The 19,726-nt window shown below is 38.2% G+C and overlaps 1 protein-coding gene across 4 annotated transcripts in view; it reads right to left on the bottom strand.

Moving 5' to 3' along the window:
* The window catches only part of TUSC3 (tumor suppressor candidate 3), a 600,786-nt gene extending 581,265 nt beyond the window's left edge, over nt 1-19,521 (bottom strand). Inside the window, exons 1-2 of one of the 4 annotated variants that reach the window (XM_030312238.1) lie at nt 19,125-19,521; nt 18,198-18,300 (exon numbers count right to left, since the gene is read on the bottom strand). The gene's annotated coding sequence lies outside the window, so the exon portion shown is untranslated. The remainder of the gene's footprint in view (nt 1-18,197; nt 18,301-19,124) is intronic. The other 3 variants (XM_030312239.1, XM_030312236.1, XM_030312234.1) reach the window with 3 other exon arrangements.
* Nucleotides 19,522-19,726: the final 205 nt, after the last annotated feature.

Consider the following 19,726-nt stretch of genomic DNA (forward strand, 5'->3'; position numbering starts at 1 on the left):
AGGAGTTGATGTGAAGTGAGATACATAAATCAAGAGCATGAGAGAAAGATCTGAACTGCAGATATAAATTTGAGGGTCATTACTCTTTAGGTGATCATTGAGATTATGTTTTGGATGATATTTTCAGAGAGGGGAAAAGTAAAGAAGAAATAGATGAGCAGAGAGAACATGAAGAATGACGATTTGAAAGGCGGGAGAAGAATGACAAAGGAGAAAGAGAAGATCAGTCTGGAAAGGTAAGAGAAAAGTCACACGTTGATGAAAAGTTCAGGAAAGGAGTAGGCTACTGTGACAGACTTTGCAGAGACAGGAACACACAATGGAGAGAAAGAATTAGAAAATAAATGACCTAAAATAACCATTTGGAAGTTATACATCTTTGTGTGAACATAGGTGTGTTTGAAAGCCATACGTGCCTGTGAGTTGAGGGAGCCAAGATTTTGAGTAATAAATATATGATTGATTACAGTTTGGAAAGTGCAGTCAAAAGTTTCATGTGCTCTTTGCTAGTTGCAGTAATAGCATTTAGTTCTTAATTTGGGCAGACTTGAGAAAGGATATGTTTTCGTGAGCTGTCAATTGATGGACTTATAGGGCAAAGAAAGCATTTTTCTTTTTGATGGAAAACACTTCTATTTTTGTACGTGCTTTATCTAAATATATGCGAATCTGTGTGTAGGTCTTTTACCTACACCCAGTAGTGGAATGAATGACCTCAAGGGTGATTTTGTTACTGTTCTTAATACGTGATACTCATATCCTAGGTGAATTTGCTGGCTCTAATAATGAAGCATATTGCTCTGAATATTTAGTGTGAATGAGAAATACTGACTCATCACTTTTCCTTGGGTATCATTTATTTTTCATGGACAAACAGTATTCCTCTACTGACAATTATAATGTGTATCTTTACGAGTGTTAATGTGTATATTTTAAACTTCATGAACTGAGGCTGTGAAATGCTTTATGCTTCTGGCACCTGGACTGACTTAACTTGTGGCTGTTTCCAACATGTACATCAGTGGTTATGATGGTAGGATGGTGATGATGATACCAGAAAGAACACTTGATTTTGCATATTTTAGCTTACTGAACGTATGAGTAAATCTATTTACTATACCCCTCCCCACCACAATGGGATATGTCATTGTTTAAAAAAGTGTATTTCAAGACCTTTCTGGACATGAATTAGAGGCAAGTGTGTGTCAAGGCAGAAGTGTCTGTCAAGGCAGAAAGGACAGGAGAATTTGTGTTGTGCATGGAACAACATGTAAAAGGTACTAGAAGCGAATCATAATGGGAAGCCATCAAAAAGTTTTAAGGGAATGGTTGATAAAGTCTTATAACAAACAAAAATATCCCTTACGATGGCCACAGGATGGGTGTTGTTAGTAAAGGTGGGACACATGGTCATCCGCCTTGTGCCCCTGGAGCCTGGGGTATTTCCTTATGCATTGTAAGAACTTCATAAACAGTTGCTAACAGAAAGTGAATGTTCTAGGCTTATCTCAGGAGTGTCTCAGGCAGAGGAAACATGCACAAGCTCTAGGCATGAAAAGTTCTGGCACACTGGGAATCTGGATATGGTTTAGATGGAGAATGGAGTTGGTTTTGTGGACTATTAGGCTACAAAATTAAGCCTTGTCAGAAATGGGGGACCACTTTGAGATTTAAAACAGAGTTACATTAGATTTGCATCTCAGAGGGTTCTGGTACATGGTTGGATCAACTTTTAAGAGAAAGACAGAAGTAGATGAATCTACAAATATAATCGGGGTTGGGAAGGCACATGAAGTGTTTTGGGAGCCAGTGCAAGATTCAGTCAAAAGGTACAGAAATGTTTAAGTAGAAACCAAAGAGTAGGCGCTGGATCTAGAATCATTTCATTATTGTTTTTGCTCTCCCTTTAGAGAGTTTAAACCAGATTGTAAGGGGTTGGGGATGATCAGGAAATGAACTGGAGAAAGCATGTTTACAAAATTATTCATAAGATCTTGGCGCGGAAGGAAAATTGGACACAGAGAAATTGTAGGATTTAAAATTTTTTCCATGTTCAAAGAAACAAAAAAGTGCTGTCTTTATATAATCAATGGGGGGAAACAGCTTGAAAATATAAGAGAGGAGAGTAAGCAAATTCTGTATGGAAAAGGGACAAGAAACCAGACTTGGGCAGAGGGACTAATTAGCCCTACATAGCAGACAGGACACCTAACTTCTACCAGGGGACGAAAGAAAGTAATAATGGTGGCAGAGGTAAATGAATTTATAGAGGGAGTTAAGAAATAGATTACTGAAACGGAAGGCTTGTTGCTGGCTAAAAACGCAGAGATGCATTAGTAAAACTCATTAAGCAATTTTCAATTACTAAAGCAACGGTCAAGAGCTTACTGTTTTCAGTTGGACTAAAAAGTACCACGGAGACCCATAATGCAAGAGTTGGACTAAAAGCAGATTTATAAACTAATGATGTTGTTCTCCTTGACTATTGACTCTTACTTGCATTTTACTTATTAAAATAATACCTGCTGGCAAGGAGATTATTTACAGAATGTTTTATTTATTTTCTTGAAGATGAATCAATAAAGTACAAAATTTAAGAAAATGCATGTCTACAACTCTTTTCTAATTTCTCCCTCCTCAGAAGTCGTCTTTACTTGTTCTGAGCAGTATCATTTCCTAAAAGTATTCGCATTTGCAATTACCTGATGGTAACACATAACTATGTTATTGTTGCCTTTAAGAAAGGACGGGATTGTAATATTTTATGCATCCTTCAAACCATCTACTAGATCATCTTGCATCACCACTATAGCATGATGTAGTTAAAAGAGAGAGAGAGAGAGAAAAGAAGGGAAAAGAAAAAGAAAGTTTAGGAAAATGCCTCACATAAGAATTACTCCATAAACGTTTGGAGAATCCAAATATTTGTCGGAAGCCATGCCAAACCGAGACCCGGCGTCTGGCACATTTGTATTCCTCTGTGACTTCGGGCGTCCTAGATGCATCAGCAGTCCGACTGAGGGCATTGCAGCCTCAGCGCAGACATTAGCAGGCTCTGGCACCAGTGACCTCAGTGTTGGCAGGGCTTGGGGACAGTGGCGGCACCTTGGGGAGGCGCAGTGGTGATCCGGTCAGAGGGCGTTGGAGGCCAAGCTCCCGGTGCTGGCACAACAGAGCCCCCAGGGGGGCCACGGAGGGGGAGGTGGCAGGTACCCCACTGTCATTGGGGAACTCATCGGTGGAGACGTGTGACGCATCTCCAGGGCATTTCAGGAGGCTCCAGGGAGACGAGGTTTAGGGTGTTCAAAAAGCAGGGGCAGATAAATACTGCAGCAGAGCTGATATTAAGATCCTCATTTTAGGGTCCAGATGGGATGGCCAGGAAAACACGGGGTTTATATTTATAGCCCTCAAGTTTTCTCTTTTTTTCCTCCTACTCCTAAGTCCTTAACCGCCTTTTACTACCACTACTACCCTTATCACTACGAATACTACCACCACTAAAATGAGAGTGATGACAGCAGCATTTTTGTAGCATGCAGTATCTTACAGCAGCAGCATATTATATCACGTCGACCTACTGTGTGCTAGTGCGTCATAAGTTTTATCTGAATCGCCTCCTGTTATTGTCAAAAATATAAACCCAGGGGCCCATGGGTGGCTCAGTGGGTTAAGCTTCCGACTTCAGCTCGGGTCATGATCTCACCGTTCATGACTTGGAGCCCGCCTTCAGGCTCTGCTGATAGCCCGAGCCTGAAGCCTGCTTCGGATACTGTGTCTCTCCCTCACTGCCCCTCCCCTGCTCGCATTCTGTGTGTGTGTGTGTGTGTGTGTGTGTGTGTGTCTCAAAAATAAATAAACATTAAAGAAAAATAAACCCCTAAGACAGGTAATCTCCTTATGTTACAGGTTGAGGGTATTATAAAAAGAGAGGAGTAGCAATAGCCACCCTAATACACAGACCAGGTATGTGGAGCCAGGGCACCCACTGTTAGCTCTGAGGTGAGTGCTAAAATGTCTTTCACCCTCTACGACAGATGGGACCTTAGAACTCAAGATGCTCCTGAGTCTTCCTGCGGCCAACTTACATGGGACCGTGACAAGGAAAGCCCATATAGGCAAACGTTCTATCAAAGAAACTTCCGTTCAAAAAATTTTTGTCTTTGAATAAGGAAATTTTGGTTAGGCTGTTTAAAAAGGAACATACTGTGTTATAAGTTGCTATCACATATGAAGTTATTCAAGTTGGTTTGATTATAGCAGAAGTTATAATTCTCCTGCCATAGATCAGCTACTGGATGTTTGGTTATTTTGACTTGAATATATGATTACACTTGAGTTATTTTTTATGAGTCTTAAAGTGCTTAGTGAATAGAATAATAACCCCAACTCTTTTATTCTTGGTTTTAGTTTTATTCATAAAATGATTATATAATGCTCACATTAAACAAGTAAATTGGAGAAAACTTACTCTTTCCTAAATGTGCTTGTTATTCTTACTTTTAAAGTTAATATAAATTTTCATTTTGGACAACTTCTTACAACTTCGCCTTATCAAGAGTTGTTCTTTTTCTATAGATTGTTTGTTATTACACTAGGAAACTAGACCAGTTACTTATGCAAGAATAAAGGATAGTCATGTAGTTGATGAAGGGAATGTCTTGATTTCACTTTACCTTTAAGATGATCCTCTTTGGATATTACTATTGATTACACATTTTTGAGTTTAATGAATAAGAATACCTAAAATCACAGTCACTGCATGGTAAATATCATCCTCAGCATTTTCCTTGTAATCATTCTCAATTGTTTTGTAAAGAAAATGTAAATATTTTCGCTGTTATTAAAACCTTAAAACTGGAAATGTAATTTCCTTTTAAAAGCAGTTAATCTCTGGTAAATACAGTAAGCAAAACATCATCTTTTTCAGTCACTCCATAAAAGAAAATTACCCAGCCATTGCAAGGATAGAGTGGTTCGGCTAAGAGGTGTATCAACCAAACAAACGAACAAAAAAAAGAATTAATTGTATATTAGAAATTGTTATGACAATGTCGGGAAAAACGGCAAATCAGTTTAAAAAATAACATCCCACAAATTGATGGACACGTAAAGCATTGCTCCTAGCCCAAAATCACAAACACAAAAGTGCACAGTAACAATTAGAACCTTCCTTACTTGTCCTGATGTCTTCTCCAATGACCATCCCTTCCACATGTGCATCCCATAGCCTTTGCTGACCATCTCCTTCTGTTCCATTTGGGACTCAGCTACTCAGCCAAACATGTGGTCTCCTGGTTCCTGGATTCATCCCTAATTTCTGTGCCTGCAGTGTATGGGCTACTACTACTAACAATAATGATAATAAAGACAAGGGCTTAGATTTATCTAGTGCTTAGTATGTGCCAGCTACTGTTCTAGGCACTCAGAATTTATTATATAATTTTAAAACTCACCTAATCTACAGATTAGTACATTATGCCTCAGAGAGGTTAAGTAACACCTAAAATACACTGTTAACAATGGGGTAACTGGGACCTAGAACCCATAACTCTAGTCAGTATGCCATATTTCCTCAAAGGACTTTTGCCTTGTCTTTCCTGGCTTAGCCTCAGGCTCCTCTCTTGTGAGCTGTTGTTAGATAAGCTCCTACTGAGGCTTTGGTCCTGTGATGTTCCTGGAACAACTTCCTTCACCCCCGCTCCTTGTCATAGAGGGGAAATTAGCAAATTTTGTAATCACTGTGCCCTTTCCATGCCAACCATCTAAAATGCAGTTTGAGGGGCGCCTGGGTGGCGCAGTCGGTTAAGCGTCCGACTTCAGCCAGGTCACGATCTCTCGGTCCGTGAGTTCGAGCCCCGCATCGGGCTCTGGGTTGATGGCTCAGAGCCTGGAGCCTGTTTCCGATTCTGTGTCTCCCTCTCTCTCTGCCCCTCCCCCGTTCATGCTCTGTCTCTCTCTGTCCCAAAATTAAATAAACGTTGAAAAAAAAATTAAAAAAAAAATAAATAAAATGCAGTTTGAGTTGAAGAAGAAACCTTGAAGACTTTCAGTCAATAATCAGCCATTAAGCAGCATAGCTACTGCTGTGTGTGTGTGTGTGTGTGTGTGTGTGTGTGTGTGTGTGTAGAGAGTGAGAGACAGAGACAGAGAGATAGAGACAGACAGACAGACTGTACATGTGGAAAGATTCACTTATTCCACAACAGTTATGAGGCTTTTACTCCAGGTAAGATGCTGTGCTGGACAAATAAATGGGGGCCTGTTAAAAAGTTTAACATCTTGGCAGAGGGATGAGTACATGTGAAATGCTGCTGTGGGAGCTTAGGACCGGGGTGTATTCATTCCAATATGGTTGAAAAGGGTGTGCTTATACAATAGCTTGTAACAGTGTTTATTCCGTAATAGAAGAAAATATTGTTATCATTTCCTTTAAAAATTGAAGAGAAAATCTGCCAAATGATGAGATATAAGCTGTACTGAAATTGAATAATATTCAGCTTATAGTTGGAGCAAGAAAATAACGTAAATTGGAAGCAAACAAGGGATACTCTGAACGAAAGCTACGGATCCAAACACTGGAAGTGGAGGAAGAAAGATGAAAAGACTATTAATTTATCTGCAGAGGATATTTGCATATTTCCTGTATATGGAAAATCACTATAGAAAATTGTGTACAATAGTCATACTTGGTAAAGTATTATTAATTCTACAATTTGTTTTTCTTGTTGCTACCACATAAATACATTGGTATCTTTGGGGATAGCTTCACATTTTAATATTTCTTATTCTATTCTTGGAGAGGTTCTAGTCTTGGCTCTGGCACTGTCTACTGAAGAAATTCTATTTACATTTGTATTTTTTTCCCAATAAAATGAAGATTATGAAGGTTTATCTACCTTAGCATTATGGTCTCTTCTCAGTTTTAAAAAAATCCCAGGATTCCATAAGATAGTATACCTTAAAATCAAAGGCATGACTGTTCCTTTTGTGCTTTACTGTAAACACTTCTCCAGTATTTGCTGGAACGCTCAGTGTCTGGAAATGAATATTTGGAACAATTTGTTTTGCTTGTTTTGACCATTCTATTTCTGACCTAATGGGTTGTTTAACTACTAGGAGATACTTCCATTAGAGGCTTTTACTTTGGCATAGGACAGGCTTTTGTTAATAGTCATGAGGCTTTTTTTTTTAACTAATGCATAGACAATCCAGAACTCGAGGCCGGAGATGTGGAAGGTTCCCAGTGAGTGTTTGTGAATGAATACGCCAAAGAGTGGGTGGAATGATGTAGTACGGTGAGCATTGACTTAAAGTCTTCAAGGTTTATTCGTCAACTCAAATGTGCCAGCTGCATCAATCTCCCAAACCTTTCTTTCCAGTTTTTACAACATAGGTAGATAGAAATAGTATTAGCAATATTAATATTTTATTCAGTTTTATATGTTTTCACCCATCAGTATATGGAACCAGACTCTATGTGTGCATATACGGGTATATATACAGAGGCATTCCTGTGTTAATGTAATTTTGAGTTGTGTTGTACTTTCCTGCTACAGCTAACAAATGTGCAAAAAATTCCCTAGGGTTTTGTGTTAGAGCATACCAGTGCTTACACAGGTTTATGTTCTCTTTTCCTTTCCAACTACATGTCCACACTGCATTCTCCAGGCTCCTCTACAGTTAGGTGGGAGTGTGTGACCACCTTCTGGTCAACGCATGTGGACAATGCAGTGTGAACTGACATATGCCAATTCCTGGCTTAGCCCCAGAAATCTCCTCAAACCCATCCTTTTTCCTTAGCTCCTAGCCAGAAACACCTGAAATGTGGCATTTACTTATTAGTCATCCATGGCAAGGGATCGGATGTTAGAGATTAAAGGGTAGGAGAGTCTTGTTACAACATGGCAAAAATCTCCTGAGACCATTACCGGCGACAACTTGGAAGGCAGGTTGTCCACCCTCTGCGCTTTCAGCCCAAGAGGAACGAAAATTTAAGAAATTTAGTCTCCATAAAGTAAGAGATAAAAAATTTAAGAGCTAAGAAATTTAAGCCAAGAGTCAACAAAACTTTTCATTATAATGAAGACAGTTGGATTTGTGACAAAATTCAGGTTAAGGGTGGTCTTCTTCCCAAGCCTACTGCCCCTGTGTCATCATGTAGTCACCCATTAGTTTAACAAAAGGGACAGCGAGAAGGAAGCAAAGAAATAAAGTAGGAGTTTATCTAGAAGTTTATCTAGAAAGTTTATCTAGAAAAGAAATGTGGATGTGGTCACTGACACACGAAATTAAATAGGAGAAAATAGATTATAAACATATTAGTAATTTGAGAGAATTTCACTGCCAAAAGAACTACTTTTAATATTGAACATTCCAGATGCCAAACAACTTTTGAGCCCTTGTTATGAGTTGCACTGTGTCTCCTCCCAGGTACATATGTTGACACTCTACCACTCAGTCTCTCACAGTGTGGCTGTATTTGGAGGTAGGGCCTTTAAAGAGGTGATTAGGTTAGAATGAGGATATTTGGTGGTTCTTAATCCAATCTGACTGGAGGTCTTATCAGAAAAGGTTATTTGGGCACACAAAGAAATGAGGGTTACACACATACAGAGGAAAGTCTTCATGAAGACACAGTGATAGGGTGCCATCTGTAAGTCAAAGAGAGATGTCTGGGACAGATCCTTCCCTCAGAAGAAATCAAACATGCCAACATGTTGATCTTAGAATTCTAACCTACAGAGCTGTGAGAAAACAACTTTATGTTGTTTAACCTACCAGGCTGTGATGTCTTATTAGGGCAGACCTAGAAAACAAATACAGCTCTCTAGCATCTAAGGAGAGCCTACTCCTTAGCACCCATATCAGGTGTAGACAAGGAGGAAGATGAACATAGAATAAACCTCTAAAGTATGGAGGCAAGACAGCTTTGGACCAGTAAGCTCCTCCCAGTAATCTCAGGATCTCATCAAGGAACACTGTCTACTCCCAGGAAAAGGTCCCTGTGTAATATCCATCAAGGTTCCTTCCTAATTGCTGGGGGTCAATGAAACTTGGGTGTCCACTTCTTCCTGTTTCAGAATAGGCATGATTTCTTATGATTATCTTGTCCTTGTTGCACATTTTCATATGAGAGTTTGGAGAAAGACGATTGTCTTTTAATTCATAGATGGCTGGCAAAGAGAAGCCACATCTAGAAAACACTGCACATAAGCCAGAGATACTAGGCACTGAGCTACCTAAAGGGTTTGGATGGCTCAGTCTTCTTTAGAAATAGGGCGATGTATTTTTTGTACGTCAGTAAGAGGGCAAAGAGATATTTGGTGACCAAAAGGAGTAACTGATGAAGATTACTCATGCTCATTAGTATCCACATTATCTTTTCCTTTCTTTTCACAAAAACGACACTACGTTACCCAGTTTCCCCTACAGTTAGGTCAGGCCACGTGACTGAGTTTAGGTTGATAAAATGGTGTAGGATGTGATATATATATATATCACTTCTAGGTCTATCCCACAAAACCCATTACCCCCCAATTATTTTCTCTTTGTTTCCTGATGGGTTGAAAGTAATCCTATAGAGGACTTAAGGTTCTAGAATTCAGAAGAAACACTAGATTGAGTAATTATGTGGTGCAGAATTCTCACCACACTGACCCACATCAGTGTGTGATATGAGCCAGAAGTAAAAATTTGCTGTAGTAAGCCACTGGGATTTGAGTGTTGCTATAAGTAGCATCATTTCTGTTGACTCATCTAGAAGTGTGTTTATGAGTAGACTTGCTGGATTATAGGCTATGCTCATGTTCAAATTTACTAGAAACTGGCAATTTCCCTGATATTGTTGAACCAATTTATAGTCCAATGAATGCACTACTTATGAAAGTATTCTGGTGGCTCCCTATTCTCCCTAACACTTTGTGTTGCCAGATTAAATTTTTTTTTTTTTGCAAATGGGGTGGTATAAAATAATATCTATTATGGATTTAACTTGAATTTTCCTGAGTACTAATGAGGATAGTCTTTCTGTTTGACTAGTTGGTTAACTTCTTCCAGGAAGCACTGGTTTATATCTTTAAAAATTTTTTTTTTTTTTAATTTTTGAGAGACAGAGACAGAGAGAGAGTGAGTTGGGGGAGGAGAAAAGAGAGAGAGAAACACAGAATCTGAAGAAGGCTCCAGGCTCTGAGCTGTCAACCTGGAGCCCAATGCAGGGCTCAAAGTGATAGACTGCGAGATCATGACCTGAGCTGAAGTCGGATGCTTAACCGACTGAGTCACCCAGGTGCCCCATCATATCTTTTTTCCATGTTCTCACTAAGTCCTTTGCATTTTTCATATATATATGTATATACATACACACACATATATGTATATATGTACATACATATGTATTTATCTATGAGACCTCTGTGTGTGTGTATATATAGTGTTACATATATAAAATTACATATATATAGTTATACATAGTTATTAATTTCTTGTTAGCTATTTTGTGAATATCTTTTCTTGGTTGGCATGTTTTTTTATGGTATATGAATTTATCTATTAATATATTGCTTAATACATGCAGATTGTAGGAAATTTAGAAAATAAAAAGCATTTATAATCCCACCAGTAAAGACAGCAACTCTTAATAGGTGGTGTATTTTTATTTAGTGACTACCTGTGAAGGAATGGAAGTATATTGTAGATTTTTAGAACCATAAGGGGGTTTAAAGAAAAATGTATTATCTTTTGAGTTAGTCTTTGTGGTTATGCTCTTTATATGTGTTGTTTTAGTCAACTCAATGACTTTAAAAAAAAAAACAGTACAACATAAAGTAGTTACAGCTTTTCTAATAGGAGCTCATTATTTTATAGAGACCTGAGGTCTGAAGAGGTAAAAGACTGGTCATGAGGTCACAAGTTAATGAGCAGAGAAGCCAAGATTATAATCCACTTCTCCTCATTTCCAGTTTAGTTCCCTTTCTACCACATCCTGCATTAAAAAGTTTTTTAAAAAGTGAAACATATAAATGTATTTTTCTATACCTGAAATCCCAAGACCGAGGTCAAGATCTTGTGAAGGCCTGAATATTAACTTAGAACAGGATTATGGCACTGAGATGTGTGTCCCTTATGATCCTCTAGAACACATCTTTGAATTTGCATTGCATTATCTCTGATTGATTATATTGTCAAATCTATATGCTCAGGATCTCACTGTTTAACACTGTGTGATTTCAGGTATATTGACTTTTAATAATTAATATTCAATAAATATTAATTTAAATGTACAAAGCCATAAAAATTATGTTCTGTTAGTGATCCCGACATTTATAATATTACTGAGCCAAAATTTTATCTTAATTTTTTATGAAAGGTTAAGTTGAATAAAGTTAAGAAGGCATTTTCTTCTTTTTATCATAAAAGAAAAATTAAGCAATTTTATATTTACCAGAACTATGGAAATTTTATCTTTGAGTCAATGTGTTATGTTACACAGCAGTGAAGGTTGATTGGCATATAATAATAGATAGTCATTTTTTGTAATTCAAGTCTATGTCAAATAGAGGCAGAAGTGAAAAAAAAATTTAGTTCCTCTAGTCTCAAAAGAAGTCATTTCCCAAACTTTTATAAAGTGCATCTAGAAAATGCATTTTTGTGGAATTGGTTTTTAATGAAAATATAGAAAATTCATATTTTTATTCCAGATCAGGAAAAAACAGGTAGAAAATTAAACTTAGAATATCACCATATGAAAAAGAACAGTATAGTCACAAAGAATTATGTGGGTGATTTTATAACCAGAGATACTATTTGCTATATATACTGAGACTGCTTCTAAAATAGCTTATTGGGAGAAAAATCTGTAAAGATGGTGCATTCTGTCTTTAATGTTCAGACCTTTAATAAACATGCATTTTATTCATATGTGCTTTCACACAAAAATTCTTAATTACAGATAAATTAAGATTTTACCCTCTACATCAAAGAAATTCAGATGTCCAATTATGTCTGTAAGAAATTTCACCCTTTCAAACACACATTTCAAAATGCGTGTCTTTTGAAAAAGAATAGCATTTGCTGTCTTTATTATAAACACATTCTGGGGAGCACCAATGAAACAAGCCAAATCTTGAAGCTTCCAAAAATGGAAGCAACTGCGTTCAGAACAGGACAGGTTTAATCTTAAAAATAAGGAAAAAGCTAAGGATACCACATTTTGGGAAGGAATGCCTGCCTGCCTAAAAGTTATTACCCAACACATGAAATTTTATTTGCAATTAGGACAAAGAAAGGTGTTCCTGGGCTTTTAAGAAAATCTTTTGTCATGCTGATGTTAGGCATTAGGCTGCAGCTTATGGGGAATGTAGGCTCAGTTCAATAAGAAGAGTGTATCAGTTTAGTAACAAAATTGTCATGCATAATTAGGCTTAAAAAAAAAAAAACTGGAAAAAAAAAAGGCTCCCTAACTTGGTACTCTCAATAGTCACAAATGGGGAGGGAATGAAATGAGCCCAGGAGATACAACATGCTGCGTGGGCGGCAATGTTGCTGGGTCTGATTAAACAGTTTGTGACCACTAGCTGTAAACATAGTTTGTCTTGCAGGATAGATGATTCCAACCAACTCACAGTTCCACAAACCCTCACTTTGCCTTCCTCTGCTTTCTTTCTTTCTTTAAAGCAAATCAATGACAGTCTTAAACACTACAACATGGTACCTTTTTTGTTCTTTTGACTTGCATCCTATGTGTGTGGAACACTTTGAAGAACTTTAAAATAAGAATATTTAACAATGACCAAAGGATGAATTCTCTCCTTAGAAGTGTTAAAGATCCTCGACAATAGTACATATTGATGATGTTAGGAAACTGATTGCCAACTGGTCCTAGTAAAATTTAAGTTTAATAAATCTTTGGACTCCCCAATCCTTCAAAATAAAAAAGAATTAAAAAACAAGTTTAAATTTCATGATTATTATTTACGCATAGCATAGTCTCTAAATTCAGTTTTATATCTAAGAAGTTACTTAAGGTATATTATAAGAAGTTAACTTATTAAATATAGTTTGTTCATTTAATCTTTATTTTTATTTAACTTAGTAAAGGCAAGGGGAAAAAAAGACAAAATTTCACATTAACTGAATTCCTAAAGACAAGTTTCAAACAGCAATCATATGCCACTGAATAGACCAGAAGAACAATTATGTTCTATATTATGGTATTCTTTGTCATTCCCAGCATAGGAAAATTTCCAAACTAGAAGTTAATTGAGAGTAAGTGGCCTGTTTTAGAATTTAATTACATTGAATATTTCCTTCTAGATTCCTTAGTTTTTTTTGTTTGTTTGCTGCTCCAAAAGTGCTCTATCCAAGGCCAGTCCTACCTTTAGTTCCTCATGGCTATTGAGACCTTTCTTTCAGAATCAATTATCATTTTATTTCTCTCCCTCCATATCTGAGGCCCTATCCCTCAGTTTTCTCCCTTTTTTGTTAGAGTGATGGTAGTAAAACAAACTGAAAGACTGACAGTTCATAAAGGTTTCATTATTGTTGGTATTATATTGGTATTATATTGGTTTATCACGCTGTGTGTAAAGGGTGATAGTTTAACAGTCTTAAGTTTTTCTGTTGGAATAAAACATATTTCCAGAAAAGTCGCTTTCCTTCCAAAAGGCTAGTTTAAAAAATTGATATTAAGCCTGTTCATAGAAATTAATTTTGCTAAAGAATTGAGTTCTTGAATTTAAATGAACCAACTAATATAGTCAATATGAATAATGAAGCCCAAGGCTTTCCTTCTTTCTAATAGTAAAAGATTGTTGATCTGAGGGGGAATGTTGCAATTGTAAAAATTCTTTAAAAATCCTTTAAAAATTCTTCAAAAATTGTATTTTATTTGGTGTATGGTTATAATTTTAGGGTTCACCATTTCTGACCTTTAAAAATTTCTAGATAATTGACAAATATTTTAATGGGAAAGTGCATTGAAGATCAACATTGCCTTCAGATTGAAGACATTTGACAACATTTATTTTCCATTTATTTGTACTTATGTAACTGAGAAGTGATGATGTGTACTGGTATGCTTCTCTTTTGTTTTAGTTATTATTGTGCTACAGCATTAGCTGCTATGCATTTGTTGGGAGTTTTAATTCAAGTTTTAATGAGGCTATTATTCTTTTCTGTAGATTTGTTAAGTTTTTTTTTTCTTATATTCCACAGGAAGTTTAGCATTTTAAGGTGAGTTGTTTTTAAAACTTCAAGCTATAATTATCAATGTTCATGACTCTGAGCTGCAATAAATAGTGGTTTGGGGGATGCTTGTAAAACTATTATTACTAATCATAAATCCCTAAGTTCTCCAAAGGAGATCCTCCATTATCTTTTATAGACTAGTATCACCTATGCTGTACAAAGCATACGTATTCTCATGGGTGAGGAAGGCACTTCTTAGAAAAATTTTTTAATGTTTATTTTTGAGCGGGGGAGGGCAGAGAGAGAGGGAGACACAGAATCTGAAGCAGGCTGCAGGCTCAGAGCTGTCAGTACAGAACTTGATGTGGGGCTCAAAGCCAAGAACCTTGAGATCATGACCTGAGCTGAAGTGGGACGCTAACTGACTGAGCCACTCAGGTGGCCCTAGGGAGGTACTTTTGAAATCATATGTGGCTAAACAATGAAATGTAATTTTAACTAAAAATATACATTTGCCAATATTTTTCTCCATTAAACCTAAAAAGCAAGGGAAATATGTTCCCACTTTCACGTTTTTGGTAGCTTTAAATCTAGATTCTGACTTCTTTTTGGCTATAAGTAGGCATGTCTGTATCCTCGTCTTGTCTGGAGTACCGATCTTATGCTTTTTCTTTTCCTTTCTTTTTTTCTTGAGTAAAATTTGAAGTATCAGTATGGTCTAAGTTGAAGGTGAGCAGAAATTATTTTAACTTCATTTCAATAATTATTTTTTAAAATAAAAATACACATCAGTGCTATAGTAGAGGTGAGTGATCATTTTGGGGAAAGCCAAAGCATATCCTGGTGACTACATCAAAATGTTAATAGTGCGTTGAATTTGTTACTCCTCATAGATTCACATATAAACAATGACATCTCTTACTTATATAAAAATACCTACTACTTTAGGTACCTAAACCTAAACCTACTATTTTATATTCCCATATTTTCCAGTACATACTTTTTGAAGTAGCATGGAATAAAAATATTTTTGAGAAATAAACCTTGTCAATGGCAAGCGTTTAGATCATATGAATATAAACAGTGATCATTAGAAGCTAGTAGGGGTAACTATGTAAATAACTAATTTATGACTCTATTATAATGAATTATAAATACATTATTTATCCCTTTAATAATTTCAGAAAATGGAAATAAAATATGGTCTTACAAGGTAGGACACTAAGAAAATAAAAATAAAAGCAAAATCTGACTTCGGCTCATGGCATGATCTCACGGTTCGTGAGTTTGAACCCCACGTGGGGTTTGCTGCTGTCAGCACAGAGCCTGCTTTGGATCCTCTGTTCTCCTCTCTCTCTGTCACTCCCCCACTCTTTCTCTCAAAAATAAATAAATATTAAAAAAATTTTTTTAAACAGCATAAAAATTGTAAATTTGGCGAGACAGTCGGGAGGGGGTAGTATAAAGGCCAACAAAACCAATAACTCTACAAGTGGCTTTAAACCCTATTTGATGAACAAAAATATTGTCTACTGGGATAAGAAAGAGTATCTACAAATTTCCCATTTCTGTGAATTAGTTAATATAAAGAAGCTCATAATGGCATTTGTACATTTGCTTTAATACTTTATGGTAAAGGATGATTCTTGAATGTACCATGGACTAATGCTCCTGAAATGTAACCTTTCATGACCAGCGGGTGTTTCCACACTGTCTCCCCTCACCGCACCCCCCCCCCCCCACTGGCTTGGGGGTTCTAATTGCTATTTACACTTTGTCTTTGAGTTATACATCTTTGCTAACATTGAATCTTGTGCTCCTCACATACCCTGCTATGTACCAGCATGATCTCTTGGAGCAGCCGTGGGTAGCTGTCTTCTTGAAATTTTGATTCAGGGCATCTAGACAATATTCCTTTCCTTAGTTCACTTTCCCTTCCTTCCATTGCCCTATTTCAAGTTTCTTTAAAGTTACTTCATTTTCCGACAGTTGTCTAACTTAGTCTTGTGTCAGTTGAAGTGGAGTTGAGTCCTGAATGCCTTGAAAGGTTACATAAATATGGTTCAGTAAGTCATATTTTTGTGATAAAATTTCATTTTTTTGATTTTAGGAATATTCATCCTAATGAATTTGCATGGGAATTCATGAAATAGTAAAACACTTGGAAGTCTATTGCTGTGTAGACATTTAATTAGACCCAAATTTGGAACAGATTTGGAAATCACCTATAGTTTCTATAATTCAAATGCCAGTCTGGTCAACATTACATGGTGGATATAATTTTTTACTATTGAAGATGAATTAAAGTCATTATATGTATGACTACATAAAACTTTTGCAAAATATGGTTAAAGTCGGCCTTTATAATTGTATATGATAATCACTTTTTCTTCCAATCATTATTTTATGCCATACTAAGAAGCTATCTGGAGTCTGCTTTTTCTGAATAGTGTTTAAACATTAATGTTTATTTTTGCAGATCTTTCTTGGATTGTGTTTTCACAATTGAAAATTTCAAAGTTATCTCAAAGATAGTATCACTTTAATATGCTCAAAATAAATGTGCTTTTTGTATTCAGCTTGCTGAATTTAGGCAATAAGAGGTTGATAGGGAATATAAAATTATTTTATATGGGAAAACTGGAATTTTAAAAACCGTAATTATGTATATTCATGGTTCATGATTGATAATGTCTAGAAAAGAAGCCTTTTAAGAGCTACACATTTTACATAACCATTTATTCTTAACCTGGAGCCTTCATATTTTTCATCATACATCAGTAAAGTGAACATTGGAAAGATGTTCAGCTCCACTAATCGTGGACTCTTGGCTACTTGATATTAACCTTGAAAGCTGGAGGCACGAGTCAAAGTTTGAAAGAAAGGTAGCATTGCTGAGCTTGTGGAATAGAATCAGCTTAAACTCAAGAACTTCGTGTTTAATCATAAAGCTGAGAATACTAGGATTAGCTGCAGACTAGGAGAGGAAACACTGGAATCTGTGTGTTGCGGGGCGGGGGGGGGGAGGGGAGCCATGCAGGTTTTTAGATGTTAGAATAATCATGGTAGAAGATTCTTGCCACACACATTTATCTGTTCCAGGCATATTTGTGTGCTTATGTGCTAGCCCCTTGGGACATGTTGGTGAATAAGAAAGAGGGAAGTTGCCTGCCAGAGCTTACAGTCTACTGGAGGAGTCAGACAAACAAACAGGTCTCAAGTGAGTACACTAAATAATGATAAAAAAAGGTGTGGCAGCTATGAAGAGATAACGGAGAAGGGGAGTATCTGAGGGACTCACTTGAGGAAAATCCACTCTCCAGAGGTGACTTAAGTCTAAAGGATGAGGGTTAGACTTGCAAAGAGGGAGGGAGAGCTGGCCTGACTGGGGAGTAAGAGCTAGGGGTGGGGGGTGGGGAAAGGCAGGTGGAGGTAGACCACGTGGCTGGAGCAGAGCCAGGAAGGGAGATGAAGATACGTTAGAGGCCAGGCAACTACTAGATGGTGCACACTTAAATCCAGGAAAAAAAAAAAAAAAAAGATATTTTTTAGAAACAAAGGTAATGATTTATTCAGCACTTTTTCTGAATCCGAAAACATTTTTAGGTCTCAACTACTTCATATGCCGTAATGAAACAAGAGGAGAATGTTTAAATCCCTCCAAAAAGTCAGGCTTTTACACTAAAGGGCATTTAAATGGAAAAAAAAAATGAGCCTTTACCCCAAATCTACACCCTACAAGTTAAGTGTTCAGACCTCTCAGCGTGTATTTAAAGAATAATTTTCCGGGAAAGGATTGCTTATCTTAAGCGGCATCAGGAGGAGAAATTTTCTTTATTTCTATTTGTCACTTTGTTTAAGAGTCTTTCTTAAGCTCCCCGACACTGAAAGCAGATGGAAAGTGAATACATGTGAATACGCGGGTATGACACACACATGCGTTGTTCTTCCCAGATCTACCGAACGAGATGAGGCAACATGTGAAATGAATTCAAATGCTTGTCACCTACTGGATTCCGGGCAGAGGGCAGTCTTTAAGACCCAGCAGCACAGTATTTGTCTGGAGAGGAAATGTTGCTTTTTGACAGATGAGAGAAATCCCCTTAGCGCCGGCTGTGGGAAGAGAGAAGTGAAGTCAGTCACCTGGTGGTGAAGGCCAGTAAAACAGCAAAGCAGGAGGAAAATTTTTCTCTCCCTCTCTGGCTTTCTCTCTCTCCCTCTTTCCTCTCCTCTGTAGGATCCACCTCCTATTCTCTCAACTCTTTTTAGCATAACCTTCAAAGGAGGTCCTTCCCTTCAGACTTTATTATCTTCTTTTCCCCATTGAGAGAATACCTCTTAGCTGCAAGACATTTTTAAGTCTATGCAGGACTTCGGGGATTTGGTTATCGTGCCAGGGAAATTGATCATTGCTAATGCTTGGGACTCAGTGTGCTAAATTAGCTCCCAGAGTAAGCCTGACGGAGGAAGGCTTTTATCGTATACTCTTCTCTTCAGTTTGAACACATTTGCTTGAAATTTGCCGCATGATGCTGTCCAGGGAAGCAGCTTTTTTTCTTGGGATGCAGCAATTCGCTGGTTTCTAAGCTTATTGCAGAAGAAGAAATAATCTTAAATAGAGTGGATCTCCCCCCCCCTCCCCACCCCCGTGCTTGATTCCGCTGAGCTGTGTGGCACCGAGGTAAAGATCACCTGCCACTAAATCTTCCAGGAAGTAAAACAAACTGAATTGTAATTATTATTTATTTATTTTTATTATTTTTAACCGGTGGAGGCGGCGTGATCACGGAGAATGAGACTGAGAGAAGCTGCCAGGGCTTGGAGGAGGATAAAGCTGAGTTTAGGCTGGAAACTAAAAGACTAGATTGTTTTTTGGTTCAACTTGCCCGGTTTCTCTGCACTTCCTTTAGTTTCGCTCCATGGACAGATCAACAAACCTGGATATTGAGGAGCTAAAGGTACGTGATCCTCCGGGCGGGCGTCGGTCCTGCTTTCTCGCGCTCGTCTGCTCTCTCGCTCTCCTCCCTTTTTTCCGCTGCCTCTTCCTTGCACCGCTCGAATAGTTGGTGGCCCCGTGGGACGGCGAGTGGGCATTTGGGGTGCAGCGTACCCGGGCGCAGGCGCCCCTCGGCGGGCCGAGGACGCGGAGGGCGGCTGGCACTCCCGGGCTGGGCTCCCTGCCTGCCTCCCGCTCGCGACCACAGCCACTCAGTCCTCCGCCTCCTGGTCGGAGGCAGCAGCGTTCTGGGTGCCCGTTAGCCTCGCCGGGGAAGCGGAGGCAGCAGTCTCTGCCCGCTGCTGTCGCCCGGCTGCTCCGCAAAGTTGCCCGAGCTGCGCCGCCACTTTGCCTCGGCTCCCCCCGCCCGCCCGGGGGCAGCCTTGTTTCCGCTCGGAGATTCCGGGCACCGAGGCGTCGGTGGCCAGGGCTTGTGTTCGTTCCCACACTCGTGCAGACCTTATTCTCCCCACAACCGCTGACGCGGTCTCCCCCACAGTTGCACTGCCCGGGGCGCGAACTCGTGTTGTGGGGTGGAGGAGG

This window comes from Lynx canadensis, chromosome B1, assembly GCF_007474595.2.
Source record: "Lynx canadensis isolate LIC74 chromosome B1, mLynCan4.pri.v2, whole genome shotgun sequence".
In the NCBI taxonomy this organism is placed as follows: domain Eukaryota; kingdom Metazoa; phylum Chordata; class Mammalia; order Carnivora; family Felidae; genus Lynx; species Lynx canadensis.